This window comes from Pan troglodytes, chromosome 6, assembly GCF_028858775.2.
Source record: "Pan troglodytes isolate AG18354 chromosome 6, NHGRI_mPanTro3-v2.0_pri, whole genome shotgun sequence".
Taxonomy (NCBI): domain Eukaryota; kingdom Metazoa; phylum Chordata; class Mammalia; order Primates; family Hominidae; genus Pan; species Pan troglodytes.
Window position 1 is genome coordinate 32597501 of NC_072404.2, and position 23177 is coordinate 32620677.

Below are 23177 nucleotides of genomic sequence, written 5' to 3' on the forward strand. Positions count from 1 at the left end.
GGAGGATGGTCCATTTAACTAAAAGGATCTTTTACAAGGCAGACAGACAGAAGGCAATCTAAGAATGTTTGCAAGGACTTTTCATATTTCAAAATTATAATGGTGAAAGGCCTACATAAAATTCTTAAAGTTAGATATTAATCAATACATTGCAGAAATAATTTCATAAAAAGAATGTAATAAAGCTCTCAGGAAGTTTTCTTCATGATTTTTCCCTTTAAGAAACGAATTCTTTTCTAATGGCAATTAGGCTACTCCAGACTAGCAGTGACAGTGTTTGCTAGAAATCAAGGCCTTATTTCTGAAGTGCTAAACTTCCTTACCTACCTGCTGTTTCTAGGCTAATGCTTCCCTAGTCTGACAGACTTACTTTTACCTGACTTGACCCTTCTGCAAGTGAAACAGGCAAAAGCACAATTGCCAACTATCCTTTACCAAACTATGTTGACCAGAAATTATACTGCTAATTCTCCAAAATGAGAAAAGGTTCAGGAATCCTCCAGGGGGCCCTTTCCTTAACCCTGTGCTCTAGAATCAGAAATTGAAAATCTTAACTGAAGTATCCTTACAGAAGAATTCCTCACAGCTCAATACCCATACAAGAGAAGCTACTTCACCACGACAGTTTGTGGGAGGACTGATAACTCAAATTGTACAGTAGATTAAGCCACACCAAATTCTCTAGGAAAGGTTGCCTTTTCATAAGTCTAAGTTTTAAAATTTTTTTCTATTAAACAGTATAAATAGTAATTAGTATTTTGTGTGACCTGGCAAGGAAGTTAGACCAGTAAGGGCAAGAGATGGAAAGTCTTAATCCCAAATAAGAGGTACATAATCTAAGTTATAAAAGCACCACCAACAGGCTGTATGACTTTGGACAAGTCAATTAACATATCAGTACTACAGTTTCCTCATCTGTAAAATAATCTCTGAAACCACTTTAAACTCTCACAGTCGATGATCCTCTCATATATCAGAAAAACTGCATTTATAAAAGCAGATGAATGAAATATAGAGCGATTACAAATGACTCAAGTTTTACACTTGCTAATATTGACAGCCTCTGTAAAGCTGCAAGATTCAGGCTTAAAATACAATTAATTAGCCTGGGCTGTCAGGAAATGTGCCTACCTAGGAAATTAAAGCTCAAAAGAAATCAAAGCCAGAGTAAGGAGTTGGTTAAGTATCTACAGAAATTCTGATATATTAGCTAAAGCTGCTTCCTCCAATCCTTCTATTTGGAAATGGTCATAACAAATTAAAAGCAAACAAGAAAATTGAGCTGCTATCCCCAGCAGGAGCCCAATTTTTTTTAAGTTGATACTTTTTCTCAGGAAATAGTGTATCTTCTTTTATATTTTTAAATATGAGATGTTAGTAACATTCGAATTTTCATTTATAAAAATTACAAAGCCAATATATTTCACCTATAATAATTTGTCTCAGTAATCCTAGGGGGAGGAAAAAGTGGCTAAAGGAATAGACTAGGGTAGACACCCTGATAGCAATAACTTAAGCATGCCCTGAGCATACGCTGAGAATGACCCCGTATGGCAGATATACCTGAATGTGTGTTCCAAGCTAGGGAATCTGGGAGTGACCAATCCAAAGATTTCTTCCTTGTCTATAAGGAACATCTGAGCCCCTGGCCCATCCCATGGAACATGGATTGAGGCCCTGAGTTTTGGGTTGGATAAAAGTTGCCAGGTGGAGGTCATTAAGGGGAGGGTGTTAAATAAAAATGCTATATAAACTGCATGCTGTTTGCAAGTGGTTGCAGTTTTCCTGCCCAGCCCACCATCACTGGGCCATGCAATTATCTTGTCCAGCCTGCTGCCACTGGACTGTAGGAAGGTGGATATCTTGTCTAGCCCACCACCATTAGATTGTAATAAGGTGGATATCTTGTCCAACCCCCTGCCACTGGACTGTAAGAAGGCAGATATCTTGTCCAGCCCACCACCACTGGACTACAGGAAGTTGGATATCTTGTACAGCCCGCACCACTGGACTGTAGGAAGGTGGATATCTTGTCCAGCCCACCACCACTGGACTGCAAGGAAGGTGGATATCTTGTCCAGCCCACCACCACTGGACTGCAAGGAAGGTGGATATCTTGTCCAGCCAGCCACCACTGGATTCTCTCCCCTGTACGTATGTAAGTTCCTAATAAAACCCCATGTCTCGTTTGCTGGCTCTGGGTCTCTTCTTCAGCCTCTTGAACCTGGTGCCTTCCCTATTGAGGTTAATAGAGGTTTGGCACAACACAGACAAAACAATGTTGATCATAAGTGGACACATGTTTGAGAACCAATTAAAGAGATTTTACTAATAAACAGAAAATGTCCTAAAAGTTCAAAAGAGAAGAGCCACAGAAATTCACTGTTACTCTTGCTACACAGTATTTGCTTCAGTTTATACCATCAAATTCCTCAATCTTTGAAATTCTAGCCAAGTTCCTTATCACTTGCAATAGGTAAACTTCAGTAGTTATATACAACCAAAGAGGAAGAATGTGAAAGATCCAGATGTTGGTCCTTTCCAGTAAATAATTTATTCATCTGGATGAACATACTAAGTGTTATCACTTTTTCCTACCAGAAAGCTCCAAGCTTTTGAATAAGATCAAATTATCTAAATACTACTTATTTTAATCTTATCGTAGATCATAGGATGAATAAACTTCTAAGTGGATTTTTGAATTTTTCTTATTAGTAAGAACCTCATTTTGATAACTTTAGAAGCAGTTAATTAAATGTAATCAACATTTATTAGCAAGATACGATTCTCAGCACTGTAAGTGGAACAAAATTTTAGCCACCTCAAATCCATTTTGGAAAAATATGAGGTATAATATAAACAATAGCATCATTTAAGCCCCTATGTTATATTTAGATTTACTGGGCAACAACCTCATGATCCAGATACAGTCTTATAAAATGATAAGGGAAGCAGGCACCTATGAAGAGTACTGTTTGAGAAACTTAGTAAGTCACTTAACTCTTGAAAAAATAAAATCTCTCCCACTACCTGGTGATTCATACTTAATACATCATTAGTGGTTGTTAGGGGTTATTTAGGAATGGCTCCTTGATAAGTGCAAATAGCAGTGCATCAATTACAGTGGACCCTTGAACAACACAGGTTTGAACTGCACGAGTCCACTTATCCATGGATTTTTTCAACAAATATATTGGAAAATTTTTTAGAGATCTGTGACAATTTGAAAAAACTCAGAGATGACCTGCATGGCCTAGAAATATGGAAACAAGAAAAAGGTATGTCATTAATGCATAAAATATATGTAAATACTAGTCTATTTTATCATTTACCACCATAAAACATACACAAATCTATTATAAAAAGTTAGTATTTATCCAAACTTACGCACCACAGATCATACATGATGCTACGAAAAGTCAACACAAATGTAAACAAATGATAATGTAGTATTAAATCATAACTGCATAAAATTAACTGTAGTATATCCTGTCCTTTGGTAATAACATCATAGCCATCTCCTGTTGCTGTTGGGGTGAGCTTGAGTGTTACGAAAATCTGCTTAAAATGCTATGTGACACTAATCATCTCCATGTGAGTAGTTCATCTCTCCAGTAAATTGCATATCGCAGTAAAAAGTGATCTCTTGTGGGTCTCACATATTTTTTATCATGTTTAGTGCAATACTGAAAACCTTGAATAACACCATGGGACCCATACAAAGTGCCACTGGTGATGCTAACAGTACCTCTGAAAAGCAGAGAAAAATCATGACATTACAAGGAAAAGTTGGGTTGCTTGATATGTACCATAGATTGAGGTCTGCAGCTGTGGCTGCCTGCCATTTCGGACAGATAATCGATTGCGTAAACAGATGATATCAACTTGTGGCACCAATAAATACAGTACTGTAAATGTATTTTCTCTTTAATTTTCTTAATAACATTTCTCTAGCTTATTCTATTATAAGAATGCAGTATATAATACATATACAAAATATGTGTTAATCAACTGTTTATGTTGTTGGTAAGACTTATGGTCAACAACAGGCTATTAGTAGTTAGTTTTGGGGGAGTCAAAAGTTATATGTGGATTTTCAAAAGCACAGGGGGTTGACGTCCCTAAACCCTCACATCGTTCATGAGTCAACTGTATATCCCTTACTCCCTTACCATGAGCAGAGCACAAAACATTTGGGCAAATGGTCATAATAGGTTAAGATTTGGTGGGAGAAAAGTAGAGGAGAAATCTGGAGGAGATAAAGAAAATAGGGCATCTTCATCCATGAATCAGAAGTGTTGGACTTGACTCTAGTCCCTAATTCCTGGATGGTACTTCTGGACCCACCGGGGATTAGGGGACCTCGCTGCCTTGAAGGAAAGGACACAGTCCTGGCTGCTTTGCCACTGGCTAATTGTAGAGCCCCAGGGCCTCGAGCTAAAATAGGCAGTAGCCATGGGGTGGTTACAGCAGATCTTGGGCAAGACCCAGTGCTGTGCTGGCTTCAGGTCTTACCCCGTGCAGTCATAGTGGTGGCCGCCACGGGGGTGCCTGTGTCACTCCACCCCCCAGCTTTAGGGGGCTCAGAACAGAAAGAGAGACTCTAAGTTTGGGAGAAATTAAGGGAAGGAAACAGGAGTCTCTGCCTGGTAATCCAGAGAATTCTCCCGGATCTTGTCCAAGACTGTCAAGGTGGCACCTCTATAGCATTACTTGGCTAGGGGTGCTCCCTAAAGCAGATACAGCTTAGATCACAACACTCAAGTCCTTTAAAATATCTGAAAGTCTTCCCAAGAAGGATGGGTATAAATAAGCCCAAACAGTGAAGACTACAACAAATGGCCAGATACTAAAGAACATCTACTAGCACCAACACCATCCAGGAAAACATGACTTCACCAAATGAATTAAATAAGGCGCCAGGGACCAATCCTGGAGAAACACAGTTATGTGACCTTTCAGACAGAAAATTCAAAATAGCTGTGTTGAAAACACTCAAAGAAATTCAAGATAACACAGAGAAGGAATTCTTAATTCTATTATATAAATTTAACAAAAAGATTGAAATAATGAAAAAGAACCAAGCAGAAGTTCTGGAGCTGAAAAATGCAACTGGCATACTGAAGAATGCAATTGGCATATTGAAGAATGCATCAGAGTCCTTTAACAGCAGAATTGATCAAGCGGAAGAAAGAATTAGTGAGCTTGAAGACAGGCTATTTGAAAATATACAGTCAGAGGAGACAAAAGAAAAAAGAATAATAATAATAATAACAGAGAACTTCCAACTCCTAAAGAAAGATATCAATATCCAAGTACAAGAAGGTTATAGAACACTAAGCAGATTTAACCCAAAGGTTAAGGCATTTAATAGTCAAACTCCCAAAGACCAAGGATAAAGAAAGGACTTTAAAAACAGCAAGAAAAAAGAAACAAATAGCATACAATGAAGCTCCAATACATCTGGCAGCAGACTTTTCAGTGGAAACCTTATAGGCCAGGAGAGAGTGGCATGACATGTTTAAAGTACCAAAGGAAAAAAACTACCCTAGAATAGTAGATTTGGTGGAAATACACTTCAAATATGAAGGAGAAACCAAAAAAGAACCAAGCAGAAGTTCTGGAGCTGAAAAATGCAATTGGCATACTGAAGAAGGCATCAGAGTCCTTTAAATAGGAGAATTGGTCAAGCAGAAGAAAGCTGAGGAATTTCATCAATACCAGACCTGTCCTACAAGAAATGCAACCGGAAGTACTTCAATCAGAAAGGACATTAATGAGCAATAAGTAATCACCTGAAGGTACAAAACTCACTAGTCACAGTAACTACACAGAAAAACACAGAATAGTATCACACTGTAACTGTGGTGTATAAACTACTCTTATCCTAAGTAAAAAGACTAAATGATGAACCAATCAAAAATAACTACTTTTCAAGACACAGTCAATACAATAAGATATAAATAAAAACAACAAAAACTTAAAACATGTTTTTGATGAAGTTAAGCTGTAGAGTGTTTAACAGTTTGCTTTTTGCTTGGTTGTTTGCTTATTCAAATAGTGTTGTTTTTATTAGGTTAAAATAATGGGTTATAAGATAGTATTTGCAAGCCTCACAGTAACTTCAAACCAAAAAACATACAACGGACACACAAGACATAAAAAGCAAGAGACTAAATCATAACACCAGAGAAAATTACCTTCAGTAGAGGAAGACAAGAAAGGAAACAAAGGAAGAAAGGAAGGGAAGGAAAAAGGGGAGGAGAAAAGAGGAGGGGAGGGGCGGGACAGGGGCAGGGACAGGGCAAGGCAAGGCAGGGCAGGGCAAGGCAAGGCAGGGCAGGGCAAGGCAAGGCAAGACAAGGCAAGGCAAGGCAAGGCAAGGCAAGGCAAGAAAACACCAGACCACAAAACAACCAGAAAATAAGTAACAAAATGGCAGGTATTAGTCCTTACTTATCAATAATACCATTGAATGTAAATGGATTAAACTCTTCAATCAAAAGACACAGACGGGCTGAATGGAAGAAAAAAAAAACCCATTGATCTGTTGCCTTACAGGAAACACATTTCACCTGTAAGCACACATAGACTGAAATCAAAGTGATAAAAAAAGATATTTCATGCCAATGGAAACCAAAAAAGAGCAGGAATTGCTATACTTAGACAAAATAGATTTCAAGACAAAAACAATAAGAAGAGATAAAGAAGGTCACTATATAATGATAAAGGAGTCAATTCAGCAAGAGGATTTAGCAATTTTAAATACATATGCACCCAACACTAGAACACCCAGATATATAAGGAAAATATTATCAGAGCTAAAGAAAGAGATAGGCCCTGATACAATAATAGCTGGAGACTTCAATACCCCACTTTCAGCATCACTCACATCTTCCAGACAGAAAATCAACAAACAAACATCAGGCTTAATCTGCACTATAGACCAAATGGATCTAACAGATATCTACAAAACATTTCATCCAAGAGCTGCAGAATATGCATTCTTTTCTTCAGCACATGGATCATTCTCAAGAACAGACCATATGTCAGGTCACAAAACAAGTCTTAAAACATTCAAAAAAACAGGCGGTGGCTCACGCCTGTAATCCCAGCACTTTGGGAGGCTGAGGCAGGTGGATCACGAGGTCAGGAGATAGAGACCATCCTGGCTAATACGGTGAAACCCTGTCTCTACTAAAAATACAAAAAAAAAAAAAAATTAGCCATTTGCGGTGGGGGGTGTCTGTAGTCCCAGCTACTCAGGAGGCTGAGGCAGGAGAATGGCGTGAACCCAGGAGGTGGAGCTTGCAGTGAGCCAAGATTGCGCCACTTGGGTATAGAAGGAACATATCTCAACATAATAAAAGCCATACATGACAAACCTACAGCTAGTATCATACTGAATGAGGAAAAACTGAAAGCCTTTCCTCTAAAATCTGGAACATGACAAAGATGCCCACTGTCACTGCTGTTATTCAACACAGTACTGGAAGTCCTAGCTACAGCAATCAGACAACAGAAAGAAATAAAGGCATCCAAATTGGAAAGGAGGAAGTCAAACTATCCTTGTTTGCCAATAATATGATCTTATATTTGGAAAAACCTAAAGACTCCACAAAGAAACTACTAGAACTGAGAAACAAATTCAGTAAAGTTGCAGGATACAAAATCAACACACAAAAATCAGCAGCATTTCTATATGTCAACAGTGAACAATGTGAAAAAGAAATTTAAAAAGTAATCCCATTTACAATAGCCACACATAAAATTAAATACCTAGAAATTAACTTAAAGAGGTGAAAGATCTCTATAATGAAAACTATAAAATACTTATAAAGAAAATTGAAGATGACACCTAAAAATCAAAAAATATTTCATGTTCATGGGTTGGAAGAATCAATATTGTTACAATGTCCATATTACCCAAAGCAATCTACAGATTCAATGCAATCCCTATCAAAATACCAATGACATTCTTCCCCAAAACAGAAAAAAAAAATCCTCAAATTTACATGGAACCACGGAAGACTCAGAACAGCCAATGTTACCCTAAGCAAAAAGAACAAAGCTGGAGGAATCGCATATCTAACTTCAAATCATACTACAGAGTTATAGTTATCAAAACAGCATGGTACTGGCACAAAAACAGACACATAGACCAATGGAACAGAATAAAGAACACAGAAGCAAATCCACACACTTAGAGTGAAATCATTTTTGACAAAGGTACTAAGAACATAGACTGGAGAAAAGACAGTTTTTTTTTTTTGGTTTTTTTTTTTTTTTTGAGACGGAGTTTCACTCTTGCCCGGGCTGGAGTGTAATGGCATGATCTCAGCTCACCGCAACCTCCGCCTCCCGAGTTCAAGCGATTCTCCTGCCTCAGCCTCCCAAGTAGCTAGGGCTACAGACATGCACCACCATGCCTGGCTAATTTTATATTTTTAGTAGAGACAGGGTTTCTCCATGTTGGTCAGGCTGGTCTCGAGCTCCCGACCTCAGGTGATCTGCCCGCCTCAGCCTCCCAAAGTGTTGGGATTATAGGCATGAGCCACCACACCCAGCCAAGACAGTCTCTTTAATAAATGCTGCTTGGGGCTGGGTGCAGTAGCACACGCCTGTAATCCTGGCACTTTGGGAGGCAGAGGCAGGTGGATCATGAGGTCAAGAGATTGAGACCATCCTGGCCAACATGGTGAAACCCAGTCTCTACTAAAAATACAAAAATTAGCCAGACATGGTAGCACGTGCCTGTAGTCCCAGCTACTCGGGAGGGTGAGGCAGGAGAATCGCTTGAACCCAGAAGACAGAGGTTGCAGTGAGTCGAGATCGCACTCCAGCCTGGTGACAGAGCAAGACTCTGTCTCAATAAATAAATAAATAAATGCTGCTTGGAAAACTGGAAATCCATATGGGAAAGAATGAAACTAGACCTCTATCTCTCACCATATACAAAACTCAAATCAAAATGGATTAAAGACTTAAATCTAAAGCCTCAAACTATGAAACTACTACAAGAAAACATTGGAGAAAATTTCCAGGACATTAGTCTGGGTAAAGACTTCTTGAGCAAAACCCCACAAGCACAGGCAACCAAAGCAAACATGGACAAATGGGATCACATCAAGTTAAAAAGCTTCTTCACAGCAAAGAATACAATCAACAAAATGAAGAGAGAACACACAGAATGGGAGAAAATATTTGCAAAATACCCCTCTGACAAGGGATTAGTAACCAGACTACATAAGGAGCTCAAACAAGTCTACAGGAAAAAAGCCTAACAATCCAATCAAAAAATAGGCAAAACCTTTGAACAGACATTTCTCAAAAGAAGACATGCAAATGGCAGACATATGACAAGGTGCTCAACATCACTGATCATCAGAGAAATGCAAATCAAAACTACAATGAGACATCATCTCACCCCAGTTAAAATGGCTTATATCCAAAAGACAGGCAATAGCAAATGCTGACGAGCATGTGAATGACAGACAGCCCTTGTATGCTATTGGTGGGAATGTAAATTAGTACAACTACCATGGAAAACAGTTTGGAGGTTCCTCAAAAAAACAAAAAATTGAGGTACCATAGGATCCAGCAATCCCACTGCTGGACATATACCCAAAAGAAAGGAAATCAGTATACTGAAGAGATATCTGCACTCCTACGTTTGTTGCAGCATTGTTTATGATAGCTAAGATTTCAAAGCAACTAAGTGTCCATAAACAGATGACTGGATAAAGAAAATGTGGTACATATACACAATGGAGTACTATTCAGCCATAAAAAAGAATGAGATCCAGTCATTTGCAACAGCATGGATGGAACTGGAAACCATTATGTTAAGTGAAATAAGCCAGGCACTGAAAGACAAACACTGCATGTTCTCACTTACTTGTGGGATCTAAAAATCAAATCAACTGAACTCATAGACACGGAGTGTAGAGGATGGTTATCAGAGGCGAGGAAGAGTAGTGGAGGATTGGAGGGGGAGGTTAATGGGTATGAAAAAAATAGAAAGAATGAATAAGACCTACTATTGAATAGCACAATAGGGTGATTATAGTCAACAGTAACTTAATTGTATATTTTAAAATAACTTAAAGAATGTAATCGGATTATTTGGAACTCAAAGGATAAATGCTTGAGGGGATGGATGGCCCATGCTCCATGATGTGGCTATGTCACACTGCATGCCCGTATCAAAATGTCTTATGTACCCCATAAATTTATATATACATCTACTATATACCCACAAATTTTTTAAAAAATAATTTTAAAAAAATTTTTAAAAGAAGTGTTGGACTAAATTTCCTCTGTTATCCTTTCTAACTCTATACTTCTACAATTTGTTTTAATCAATACCACAAATTATAAGCAAAGAAGAAATATTTATACCTTACATGATAATGTTTTAGAATCCTTAACAGATAATGTTTAATAAAAAGAATGTGCCGGGCCGGGCCTGGTGGTTCAGGCCCGTAATCCCAGCACTTTGGGAGGCCAAGGCGGGCAGATCACAAGGTCAGGAGATTGAGACCATCCTGGCTAACGTGGTGAAATGCTGTCTCTTTTAAAATTACAAAAATTAGCCAGGCATGGTAGCACGCACCTGTAGTCCCAGCTACTCAGGAGGCTGAGGCAGGAGAATCACTTGAACCCGGGAGGCGGAGGTTGCAGTGAGCCGAGATAGCACCACTGCACTCCAGCCTGGGTGACAGAGTGAGACCCCTTCTCAAAAAAAAAAAAAGTGCCAATTTTTAATGCATGAATAAATAAAAAGGCAATTTATTAAAAATGCAAATAATGAATAAAATATTTTTTAAATTCACCATCAACTAGTAAAAAGAAAAGCCAGTTAACAGTGAAATATCATTATTGGGAAATCCTTAAAAGATTAACAGCCAATGTATAAAAAATGCTTACTATCATGGAAAGATGTTTCCTATAGTATGAAAAAATTAAAGTATAAAACACAGTATCCAGAATATGATGTCTAATATGCACAGAAAATGTCTCTAGACAGATAATATACTACAATTTTAACAGGGGTTAGTTTTGAAATCAGATTATAAAGCTGGGCATGGTGGTGAGCAATTATATTCCCACCTACTTTAGAGGCTGATGTGGGAGGTTCCCTTGAGCTTGAGACCAGCCTGGGCAACATAGTGACACCCTGTCTCTTTAAAATAAAAAATTTTTAATCAGATTATGAAACAATCAACAGACTATGATGTCATATATGTACAGAAAATGTCTCTAGACAGTTGTATACCATAATTTTTGTAGGAATTATTTCTGTTACCAGTGATTACTTTCTTCATTATTCTAATCAGGTATGCTGATTTTAAAATGAGTTCACAAATTCCTTAACACTCCTCCTTCGAAAGGTAGAGCCTAATCCCTTTCCCCTTGAATGGGGGTCAACTTCACCCATTTGATTCTAAAGGACAGAATGTGGCTAAAGTGATGCTATGTGACATCTGAGACTAGGTCATAAAAAAATATATAGCTTCTACTCAGCTCTTTCTTCGGGGGAAGCCAGCTACAAAGTCATGAGGGCACTCAAGTAGACAGTGGAAAAACTCATGTGAAAAGGGACCAAGGCCTCCTGACAACAGTCAGCACCAACTTGCAGCCATGTGAGTGAGCCTCCCTGAAAGTGGATTCAAACTTTCAGATCACTGCAGCCTCAGCTAAAATTCTGACTGCAATTTCATGAATAGTTCTAAGCCAGAGACTGCTAAGCCATTCCCAAATGCTTGACTCACAGATATGTGAGAATAAAAGGTTTATTACTTAATAATAAATATATGTACACTTCATTTTATTGCATTTCACTTTATTGCACATTGCAGACATCGCACCTTCTACAAGTTGAAGGTCTGTGGCAACTCTGTCGAGAAAGTCTATCGGCACCATTTTTCCAACAGCATGTGTTGGCTTTGTGTCTCTGTGTCACATTTTGGTAATTTTCACATCTCAAACTTTTTCATTATTATTATATCTGTTACGGTGATCTATAGTTACCATTGTAATTGTTTTGGGAACGATGAGCCACACCCATATAGGATAGCATATTTCATTGATAAATATTGTGTATGTTTTGATTGTTCCACTGACTGACTCTTCCCCTTGTCTCTCTCCCTCTCCTTGGGCTTCCCTATTCCCTGAGACATAACAATATTGAAATTAGGCCAATTAATAACCCTACAATGACTTCTAAGTGTTCAAATAAAAGGAAGAATCACACACCTCTCACTTTAAATCAAAAGCTAGGCTCACTTTTGTAATCCCAGCACTTTGGGAGGCCAAAGTGGGAGGATCACTTGAGCCCGGGAGTTTGAGACTAGCCTGGGCAATATAGTGAGACCTCATCTCAATCAATCAATAAATAAACAAATCAATATAAAAAATATAAATAAGCCAGGTATGGCGTTATATGCCTGTGGTCCCAGCTACTCAGGAAACAGGTAGGAGAAGCCCTTGAGCCTGGGAATTTGAGGCTGCAAAGCAAACAAAGCTAGAAATGATTAAGCTTGGTAAGAAATTCATGTTGAAAGCCAAGACAGACTGAAAGCTGGCCTCTTGCACCAAACAGCCAAGTTGTGAATGCAAAGGTAAAGTCATTGAAGGTAAATACAAGTGCTGCTCTAGTGAATACACAAATGGTAAGAAAGCAAAAAAGCCTTTTTGCTGATATGAAGTGTCAGTGGTCTGGATAGAAGATTAAATCAGTTACAACACTCAAGGTGAAATCTAATGCAGCTCAAGGCCCTAACTCTGCTCAATTTTATGAAGACTGAGAGGTAAGGAAGCCACAGAAGAAAAGTTGAAATCTAGCAGAGGTTGGTTCATGAGGTTTAAGGAAAGAAGCCATCTTCATAACATAAAAGTGCAAGGAGTTTGGAAGAAGCTGATTCCAACTCTTATGGATGACTTAGAGGTTCAGGACTTCAGTGGAGAAAGTCGCTGCAGACATGATGGAAATAGCAAGAGAACTACAATTAGAAGTAGGCCCTGAAGATGTGACTGAATTGTTGAAATATCATGATAAAACTTGAAGGGATGCAAAGTTGCTTCTTAGGATGAGCAAAAAAAGTGGTTTCTTGCGATGGAATCTACTAGCAGTAAAGACACTGTGAACATTGATGAAATGACAATAATGGAAGGATCAGTATATTACATAAATTTAGGCGTACAGCAGTGGCAGGATTTGAGAGGATTGCCTCTGATATGGTTTGGCTCTGTGTCTCCACCCAAATCTCATCTCGAATTATAATCCTCACGTGTCCAGGGAAGGACCTGGTGGGAAGTGATTGGATCATCGGGGAAGTGGGGGTTCCCCATGTTGTTCTTGTGATAGTGAGTGAGTTCCCACAAGATCTGATAGTTTAAAAGTGTTTGGCAGTTCCCTCCTTGCTCTCTGTCTCTCCTTCCACCTTGTGAAGAAGCTGCTTGCGTCTCTTTAACTTTCTGCCATGATTTTAAGTTTCCTGAGGTGCCCCCAGCCATGTGGAAATGCAAGTCAATTAAACCTCCTTTATAAATTACCCTGTCTCAGGTAGTTCTTTATAGCAGTGTGAAAACGGACTAATACAGTCTCCAATTTTGAAAGGGAGTTCTACTTTGGGTAAAATGCTAGCAAATGTCATCACATGCCTCAGAGAAATCTTTCATGGAAGGAAGAGTCAATCAATGTGGCAAAACTCACTGTTATCTTACTTTTAAAAATTGCCACAGCCATCCCAACCTTCAGCAACCACTGTCCTGATCAGTCAGCAGTGATCCACATTGACACAAGACGCTCCACCAGCAAAAAGATTACAACTTGCTGAAGGGTAAGATGATTGTTAGCACTTTTTTTAGCAATAAAGTATTTTTAAATTAAGGTATACACATTGTTTTTTAGACATAATACTAATTGCACACTTAATAGACTACAGTATAGTGTAAACATAACTTTTATGCATTTAAATCAAAAAACTCATGAATTGCTTTATTGCAATATTCATTTTATTGCAGTGGTCTGAAACCAAACCCACAATATCTCTGAGGTATGCCTGTGATAATAAAATAATACATAGGTTTAGGAGTAATCTGCTATACAGCAATAAATAATTAATACATCTGTATAGGGCTGTGGTCAAAAGTGTAGGCTCTGCAGTATTCATAATAACCAAAAGATGGAAATAACCCAAATAAATGTCCATGAACAGATGAATGGATAAATTTTGGTATACATACATAATAGAATATTATTAGCTTTAAAAAAAGAATGAAATTCTGATACATGCTACAACATGATGACCCTTAAAGACATTATGCTAAGTAAAATAAGCCAGACACAAATGTACAAATACAGTATGACTTTACTCACATGAAGTACCTAGAACAGGCCAATTCAGAGACTAAAAATAGAATAGAGGTTGTGGGAGCAGAGGGTAGGGAGGTGGGTGAATGGGGAGTTACTGTTTAATGGATACAGAGTTTCTGTTTACAATGATGAAAACATTATGAAAAGTGATTGGTGGTTACTCAACATTGTGAATGTACTTAATGCCACTGAAATGTATACTCAAAAGTGGTTAAAATTGTAAATTTCATAATATGTGTCTTTTACCATAATAAAAAAAAAAGGAGGGGACAAGCCTTGGAATAAGATGGCTTGGGTCTCAACCTTGGTTCCGATACTTACTAGGCATGTAACCTAGTCTCTCTATACCTCAATTTCTTCATGTACAAAATGGGTATAACAACAATGCCTGTGGCAAAAATCAACTCAAAATGAATTAAAGACTTAAGTGGAATACCTGACACTAAAAATATTAGAAGAAAACAGAAGAGAAGCTCCATGATGTTGGTCTTGGCAAAGATTTTTTAGATATGACCCCCAAAGCACAGGTAACAAAAGCAAAAGTTGGTAAATGGGGTTACATCAAACTAAAAAGTTTCTGTACGGCAAAGGAAACAATCAACAGAGTGAAGAGACAGCCTATGGAATAGGAGAAAATATTTGCAAACCACACATCTGGTAAGGGGTTAAGATCCAAAATACATAAGGAACTCAACAGACTCAATAGTAGGAAAACAAAACTCAATAAAAAAGTGGTCTGGCCGGGCGTGGTGGCTCACGCCTGTAATCCCAGCACTTTGGGAGGCCAAGGTGGGCAGATTACCTGAGGTCAGGAGTTCAAGACCAGCCTGACCAATATGATGAAACCTCATCTCTACTAAACATACAAAAATTGGCCGGGTGTGGTGGCATGTGCCTGTAATCCCGCAACTTGGGAGGCTGAGACAGGAGAATCATTTGAACCCGGGAGGCAGAGGTTGCAGTGAGCCAAGATCGCACCATTGCACTCCAGCCTGGGCAACAAGAGCAAAACTTCGTTTCACAAGAAAAAAAAAAAAAAAAAAAAAAAGTGGGCAAAGGACCTGAATAAACTTTTCTCAAAAGAAGACCTACAAATGTCCAACAGGTATACGAAAAAAATGTTCAATACCACTAGACATCAGGGAAATGCAAATTAAAACCACAATGAGATAACACCTCACACCTGTCAGAATGGCTATTATCAAAAAGACAAAAGATAACCAGTGTTTGTGAGGATGTGAAGAAATGGAAAGCCTTGTATACTGTTTGTGGGAATGTAAATTAGAACAACCATTATGGAAAACAGTATGGAGCTTCCCCCAAAAAATTAAAAATAGAGCTACCATATGATCCAGTAATCCCACTTCTGGGAATATATCCAAAAGATACAAAATCAGTATGTCAAGGAGATATCTGCACTCCCATCTTCACTGTAGCATTATTCACAATAGCCAAGATACGGAATCAGCCTAAGTGTCCACGAAGATGAATAGATGAAGAAAATGTAGTATATGTATAAAATGGAATACCATTTAGCCTTTCAAAAGAAGGAAATCTTGTCATTTGTGACAATATGGATGAACCTGGAGGGCATTAAGTTAAGTAAAAAAGCCAGGCACAGTAAGACAAATGCTGCATGATCTTAATTTATATGTAGTGTTAAAAAGTTGGGCTGGGCACAGTGGTTCGCACCCGTAATCTCAGTGTTTTGGAAGGCTGAAGCAGGAGGATCACTTGAGGCCAGGAGTTCAAGACCAGACTAGCCAACCTGGCAAGTCTCCATCTCCACAAAAATAAAAAAATTAGCCAGTCATTGTGGTACACCCTTGTAGTCCTAACCACTCAGGAGGCTAAGGCGTGAAGATAGCTTGAGGTTACAGTAAACTGAGATTGCACCACTGCACTCCAGCCTGGACCATGTCTCTAAAAGAAAAAAAAGGAAAGAAAAAGAAAGAAAAAAAAAGAAAACAAGAAAAACAAAAAAGTCAAACTCACAGAAACAGAGAGCAAAATGGTGGTTACCAGACACTGAGGAATAGGAGGAATGGGGAGATGCTAGTCCAAGGATACAAAATTTCAGTTAGATAGGAGGAGTAAGTTCAGAAATCTATTGTACATCATGGTGACTGCTTAACCTACTTATACTTGAAAATTGCTAACAGTGGATTTCAAAGGTTCTCACCACAAAAATATAAGTACATGAGGTAACACTTGAGCTAAATAACTTGATTTAGCCATTCTAAAATGTATACACATATCAAAACATCATGCTGTGTACCATATATATATATACATGTTTTTGTTTGTTTTTTTCTTTGAGACACAGTCTCACTCTGTCACCAGGCTGGAGTCCAGTGGTGCGATCTCAGCTCACTGCAACCTCCACTTCCCAGGTTCAAGCGATTCTCCTGCCTCAGCCTCCCGCGTAGCTGGGACTACAGGCACACGCTACCATGCCTGGCTAATTTTTGTATTTTTAGTAGAGATGGGGTTTCACCATGTTGCACAAGATGGTCTCGATCTCTTGACCTCATGATCCGCGCACCTCGGCCTCCCAAAGTGCTGGGAATACAGGCATAAGCCACCACCCCCAGCCCTATATATAATTTTAATTGTCAATTTAAATTTTTTTAAATTAAAAAATAAAAATAAAACGAAGTCTAGTAGTTTGGCCAGTCACAAAGCAAGTCTCACAGATTTCATCTCTTATTTGTTAGCATCCAAACCTCATGTCCCTAAACACAACAAGCCTGAAGAGCAGGTATTCGTGTTCTACCAGAAAAAGATTGTAGGCTTTGGAGAAAAAAAAGACCTAAATTTCTACCTCAACTCCACCATTATTTGCTGTGTAGCTTTGGGCAAATCACCTAATCTCTCTGGGCCATAGTTTCTTCAATAATAAGACAATAATTCATCATGCATGCCACTGAAAATTATTCTGATATATTTCTCTATTGATTTTACCTTAAAGGCTTCAGGAAGCCACTGGAGCACTGAAATTTTCTGTTGAACAAATTAAAAAATCCCATCCATATCCCCAAACCACACCATCTTTCTCTTTCCCTGTCCCTACACCCTCTTTACCTAGTAGAAAAGCACCAGAAACTTCTATTTGTCTCTGTTCCTCTTCTCTCTCAACAAATGGAGCTATATGTAAAAACTTAAGTCCAAAAGAACACCATTTTGTACATTACTTTGTACTTTTTATATTTGCAATGGGAGATGGAGGGAAGAAACTAGTCAGTAATAAAACAGATCCCCCCTCCACCTGCAGGTGATAATTGTCATAAAGCCCCACTAAGAAAACTGTCTTTTGTTATGTATCCCAAAATAAGAATCTGTTAAGCTATTAAAAGAGGAGAAAAGGGCACTTAGTAGTAAATGCCATCTAATGATATAGACTAATAAATACAAGTAATTTTAATGTAGTAGATTAGAGTTTTAAAATGCCATTTTGCAACTATTTGCAAGAGAGTTTAGTAATTTAAAGAACATTTTCCTTATTACATCAAATTCCCATAATTTACCTTATAAGTAAAATGCTAGCAAAAGCTATAACCTTAATTTATATAACATTAAAGTCACATCCTAACTTTGGGAATTTATTTGCAGGCATGTTCATTTTTAAACAATGTAAAACCACTCTTAAAAGTATTTTCTATTTCCTCCTAGGGCCCTGATTTGTTTTTAAGGGAACTGTTTCAAAGATGTTAACCGAAATTGCAAAGGGACAGCTGCTTGATACAAAGGGGCATATTACTGCCTTGCAATATCAAATCACTCAACCTCACTTCTTTTCCCTTTTTTGGGTTCTAGGTTGCCACTAAAATGGCTATTTCTTAGTAAGTAAATAGAGTGATGGTCATATTATGCATACTGATATATCCTAAGGTCCTTTTACTGGGAAATGAGAGTATTTGCCCATATACACTTTATGTCTATGTTAATGTCTGCACTTGCTTTAACTTCCCTAAATCCCAAAACATGTTTCAAGATTTGTGAACTGGATAATTCACACCAGTGCACTTTTCTGTTGTTCATCTTAAATTATGGAAATTCTCATATCTGTTCTAAACCTTAGGAGACAAAAATACAAAAAAAAAATCCCTTAAAAAAGCACCATATGTTCTAAACATAACTTCATAGAATATAAAAAAATCAACCAATGGCAATTAATCTTACAGATGCCATTTCATTTTACCATGAATTATGTTGACAAAATATGTTAAACAATGGGTTTAAATGATGTATATCAAAATGTATTGACTCAAATAGTTTTGCATTATTTCTTTAAGGTATAATAGGTATGTTAAAAAACTATTACCAAAAATAATGCAAGAATAAAATTATCACCTATGGTCGTATCACTTTTTATACCATCTTCCTTAAAATCTTGAGATTCAAGTCCTAACCATACAGTTTCAGTGAGAAAAGCCATAAAACCATGCTTTTTTAAAAAAGAAAAAAAAAAGCCTGTTTTTTTCCGGTCCTGGTTTCCCAGGATCATAAAACTCAAACTGTCCTCCCCAAATTTATCTTTTCTCACTTGTTTCTTAACTGTTGAGTTATAAATACCTCTGTCTTCTATTAAAGGTAAGTTCATTCCTGTGAGAACTATATTCCAAATTCTATACTCACGCTGTATTCAGAATTCAAAATTTGACTTCTAATCTTATATAAAAACTAGTTCTTAAATGTGACAAAGCTATATAGATGTTCTACTAACATCAATTTTTTTTCAAAATTATTAGTTAAATTTTCTCTAGCATTAATTCTAGTTGGAGACTGCAAACACCCAGAATATTGATATAGGTACATACACTGGAGTCAGAATTGATTTTCTATCATTGAACCTGCTAGGCACAAAAGTAACAGTATGCAATTGTATTCATGCTGTGCAAACCTCCTTGATAATATATTAAAAATCTAGCATATTGGGGTTTCCATACTGATTTACACTATACATACCTTTTGTCTATACTTTTTCAAAAAATGGCATATGTAGCTGAAATTTTTTAAAGCCAACAACAACAAAAATGGTTATAAGCTTGCCTTGTATTAGAACTTCTTTTGTCTGTCAATCAACAATAAAGTATTATTCTACCACCACAAAAGGAAAACCTTTGGAGGCAGTAAAGGACTATGGGTTGTGCAAATGTGCAGTTGCTAAGAAGCAAATATGCCTCTCTTCTAATCAAATAGCCCAGCTCAGCAATGCCGCTGGCTTGGGGCAAAAAGCAAATTCCACCAGCCACAAACTTAGAAACAGTCTTGAATTATTTGTTGCTGACCGCTGGCTGAACCCTTCCTGATGAGCACCATCACCATTAGCCACTACTCAGTGTATTCCATCAACCAATGGCAATAGCAGCATGCTACAGCTCAGGCTACAAGAAATTGATCAAACAGGGTAATGAGACTATTTCTTCACAGAGGTTATTTTAAATGAATATAAATATTTTCTTTCTACATAATTTGCCACAGAAAGGTCACTGAACTCTCTGTGATTCGAAAGAAAAATGTTCTACTGTCCCCTTTACATATTTGAGTTAAGATAAAGCCAACAAACAATTCAGGGCGTTTCTTGATATTAGGAGCAAATTCTCATGAGCTGGCATTTGAGACAACAGATTTAGCTGTGATATTTTAGCTTCATATGAAGCTACAGCTAAAAATTGATCAAACGATGCTACTCTATAAATATAAAACTAATCATGATTTACTAATTAAAAATATTTATAAGAGTACATTTTTGTTTAACAAAAGCACAATTAATCTCTAATGTAGGAAACTGTGAGAACATGAATCATATGTATGCCTTCTTAGCTCGTTATTAAAATTTGATATAATTGTTGTAAATTATTTAGTGGAGAATTCATTTTCTATAGCCCACCTCCTCCTGCTAGACAGTAGAATAAAATGCATGTTAACTATTCCAGTTGGCACATGAATCATTTCACTGACACCTGATTTAGCTCCTCTTACAGAGAGATATTTACTGCTCCTCTTCTTTACATACTTTAAACGAAATCACATCACAACCAAATTACAGCAATTTAGCTGTATATTTTATCTAATATTCCGTAAAGTCCAGTTTGTAGTTAGCAGGCTTCTAATATGGTGGTATTAAAATAATCCCAGCGAAATCACTCTTTAGGAACTTCAAACACCCTTACACCAGCAAAAAAAAAAAAAAAAAGATTCAGTGTAAATATTTCCAACACATCAGTATCCTGCCATTATTATAATGCAACATAGATTAGTAGATTCTAATTAAATATTTAAACTCAAGAGAAACACTTTTATATGAATGAAAACCTCTAAAGTGCCTTGTAAAAGATGTTTATTGTGTTCTAAAATAACTACTTTAAAACTTTCTAAAAGATGTTTATCATGTACCATTAAAAATAAATGCAATCAAATATGATAAATACTTGCAAAATGAACTGCTTCATATGCAGATTCAAGAGTTTAAAAAAATTATTTATTTTTGTTTATGATCCTTACTTTAGAAACAAATTGGTCAAATAATTTTTGCCTTCATCAAAAATGTCTAGTTAAGTGTAATATGAAAAATAGAAATGTGCTTAGGCTATTCTTTTTAATTACTGAAACTCAGAACTACCTTTCAAAATTACTCTTTTAAATTGTTATGAATGTCATTAGACATAACAGTAAAACCACCTTATCTACAAAATAAAACACAAGATAATATACAAATGGTCTTTTTTTCTTTAAGGGGATAAAGTATTACTGGGTATTAGAAGTTTATCTGTGCCACTAATAGGGACTTCTAAACATTTGTGACTAGGAAATGACTGCAGTAATAACAGGATTTTAAATGCAAATTCAAATAATTTAAAAACACACACAGGTTTGAATGAAACAGAAAACCTGTACAATTAATTTTAATCTCTCTTGAAAGGGAGAGCTACTAAAGAACTAGACAGAATACAATACAGAGAATAGAATCTCAAGGTTGACACATAATATAGGATTTGTTTAGGTGCATTCTACTTTTTTTCACAATAAAATCCTGCCATGCTATCATAAATGGCCAAAGAAGATTCTCTAAATAAAAATCAATAATTAGTTTTAAAAGGGTCGAATAGCAAAAAACATCCCATCAGCTGTCTAACAATATGACAAACTCAGTAACAGCCACAAAGAACCAATATAACTTATGGTGCCAAGGAGCCAGATGGTACTGCTGGAAAAAATTAAGTCTACAGATTGGCAGTTCGACCCTGTGATTATTGCCCAAGGGAGGACAAAGTGGAAGAAGAGTGGGAGGTTCAGTATGATGGAGGATAAATCAATTACCACCAACTCACTACATCCTTCCTATGATACCCAAATAACAGATTCTAAATACCACATCAGTAAATTTTCCAAGGTTTAAGTAGCCCCAAACTTAGTTGGGAATGATAAAACAGTATATAGTAAAAAGTAGAATATAATCTCAGTTTTTCACCTTAAGCCCTAGTCAATTATATTGATAACCTGACCCAACTGCATAAGATCCACATACAATAAACACTAAAGCATTTTAGTATAGCTCCATTACTTAAAAATCAGGCTTTTAAAAAATTTTTGAAATTTTGCTTGACATTAAATGACAGCATTTGTTAAAATTCTATTTACTTTCCAAAAGGAGAATTATAAATAGATAATGGTTGCATATGATGATCTCATGGCTAAATAACTGACTTAACATGTTTTCTAACAAATATTTTGTTCATGTTTTTGCTTATAAAAAGAAGCATTTCCCACTTTGTGCTATATAAAGAATGCTAAAGAAGTAGCAACATCGCAAGACACGTTCAAAATCCAACCACACGGTAGATAAAAGATAAGTGCATTGTTAATTTATGCAATTATGAAAAAATATCAATTTTACTCATACTTTTGAAATGAAAAATAGTTACATATTCAGCATTAACTGGCAGAGCTTATGCTGAGAAAAAAATTTTGTTTCTTTGGCCTCCTATCACTTATGAATACATACAGCTGTTTTGTATTACTCTAGTTTTAGTAGGCCAGATATTAAGATAAGAATATTAGGAATACTAAGATATTAAAGATAAGAAAATTTAGGCTATCAATTTTCAAAATACAGTCAATTTTTACAGCTGTTTTATATTATTCTAGTTGTAGTAAGTCAGATATTAAGAAAATTAAGAATACTAAGATATTAAAAATAAGAAAATTCAGACTGTCAATTTTTACAATATAAGTATGTGTTGATGCACTTAATATATTAGTAATTACACTAAGAGATGGCCTTTGGATTTTGTCTCAAACAACAGTCAGTAACAGATCAATTAGATTTCTCTAGCAAATAAATTTGATAAGGCAAAAAAAGTGTTCTGATTAATTAGTTGCTAAGTATGAAAGCAAGACTAAATTCACAAGGATTCTAGAAAAGTATTAGTCAAATCACAGGCATAAACTAATTTGATCAAAGTTCACTGAAACCTTTCTGACACATTATCTAACATGTTACAAAAGGATAGGAAATTAATTGCTAACATGGTTTGCTCAGTGCACTATCTGAACCCCTGTTGTGGGCACAGTCACAGTGATGGAAAAATTAATCCGAGAGGATATGCTTTACCTAAACCATACCTAACTCACTTTTCCTCATCAAACAAAAATTGTGTACGTATACTTCAAATAGCTTGTTTAAAACATTTATAACATTTTAAATGGACATCAGCATTTCAACACCTTATTACACATTCCCCCACCATGATTTTGGGATAAAAAGCTGTTCAATCTTTATATATCTGGACTA

At 36.7% G+C, this 23177-nt stretch overlaps 1 protein-coding gene across 18 annotated transcripts in view; it reads right to left on the reverse strand.

The window, feature by feature from the left end:
- Window positions 1–23177, reverse strand: part of SKAP2 (src kinase associated phosphoprotein 2) — a 207734-nt gene that overhangs the window by 136587 nt on the left and 47970 nt on the right. Inside the window, exon 1 of one of the 18 annotated variants that reach the window (XM_063814146.1) lies at window positions 11117–11164. The exons of 16 other annotated variants lie outside the window; for them this stretch is intronic. The gene's annotated coding sequence lies outside the window, so the exon portion shown is untranslated. Of the gene's footprint in view, window positions 1–11116; window positions 11190–23177 lie in introns of those variants that run through there. One more of the 18 variants, XM_054687443.2, reaches the window with a different exon arrangement.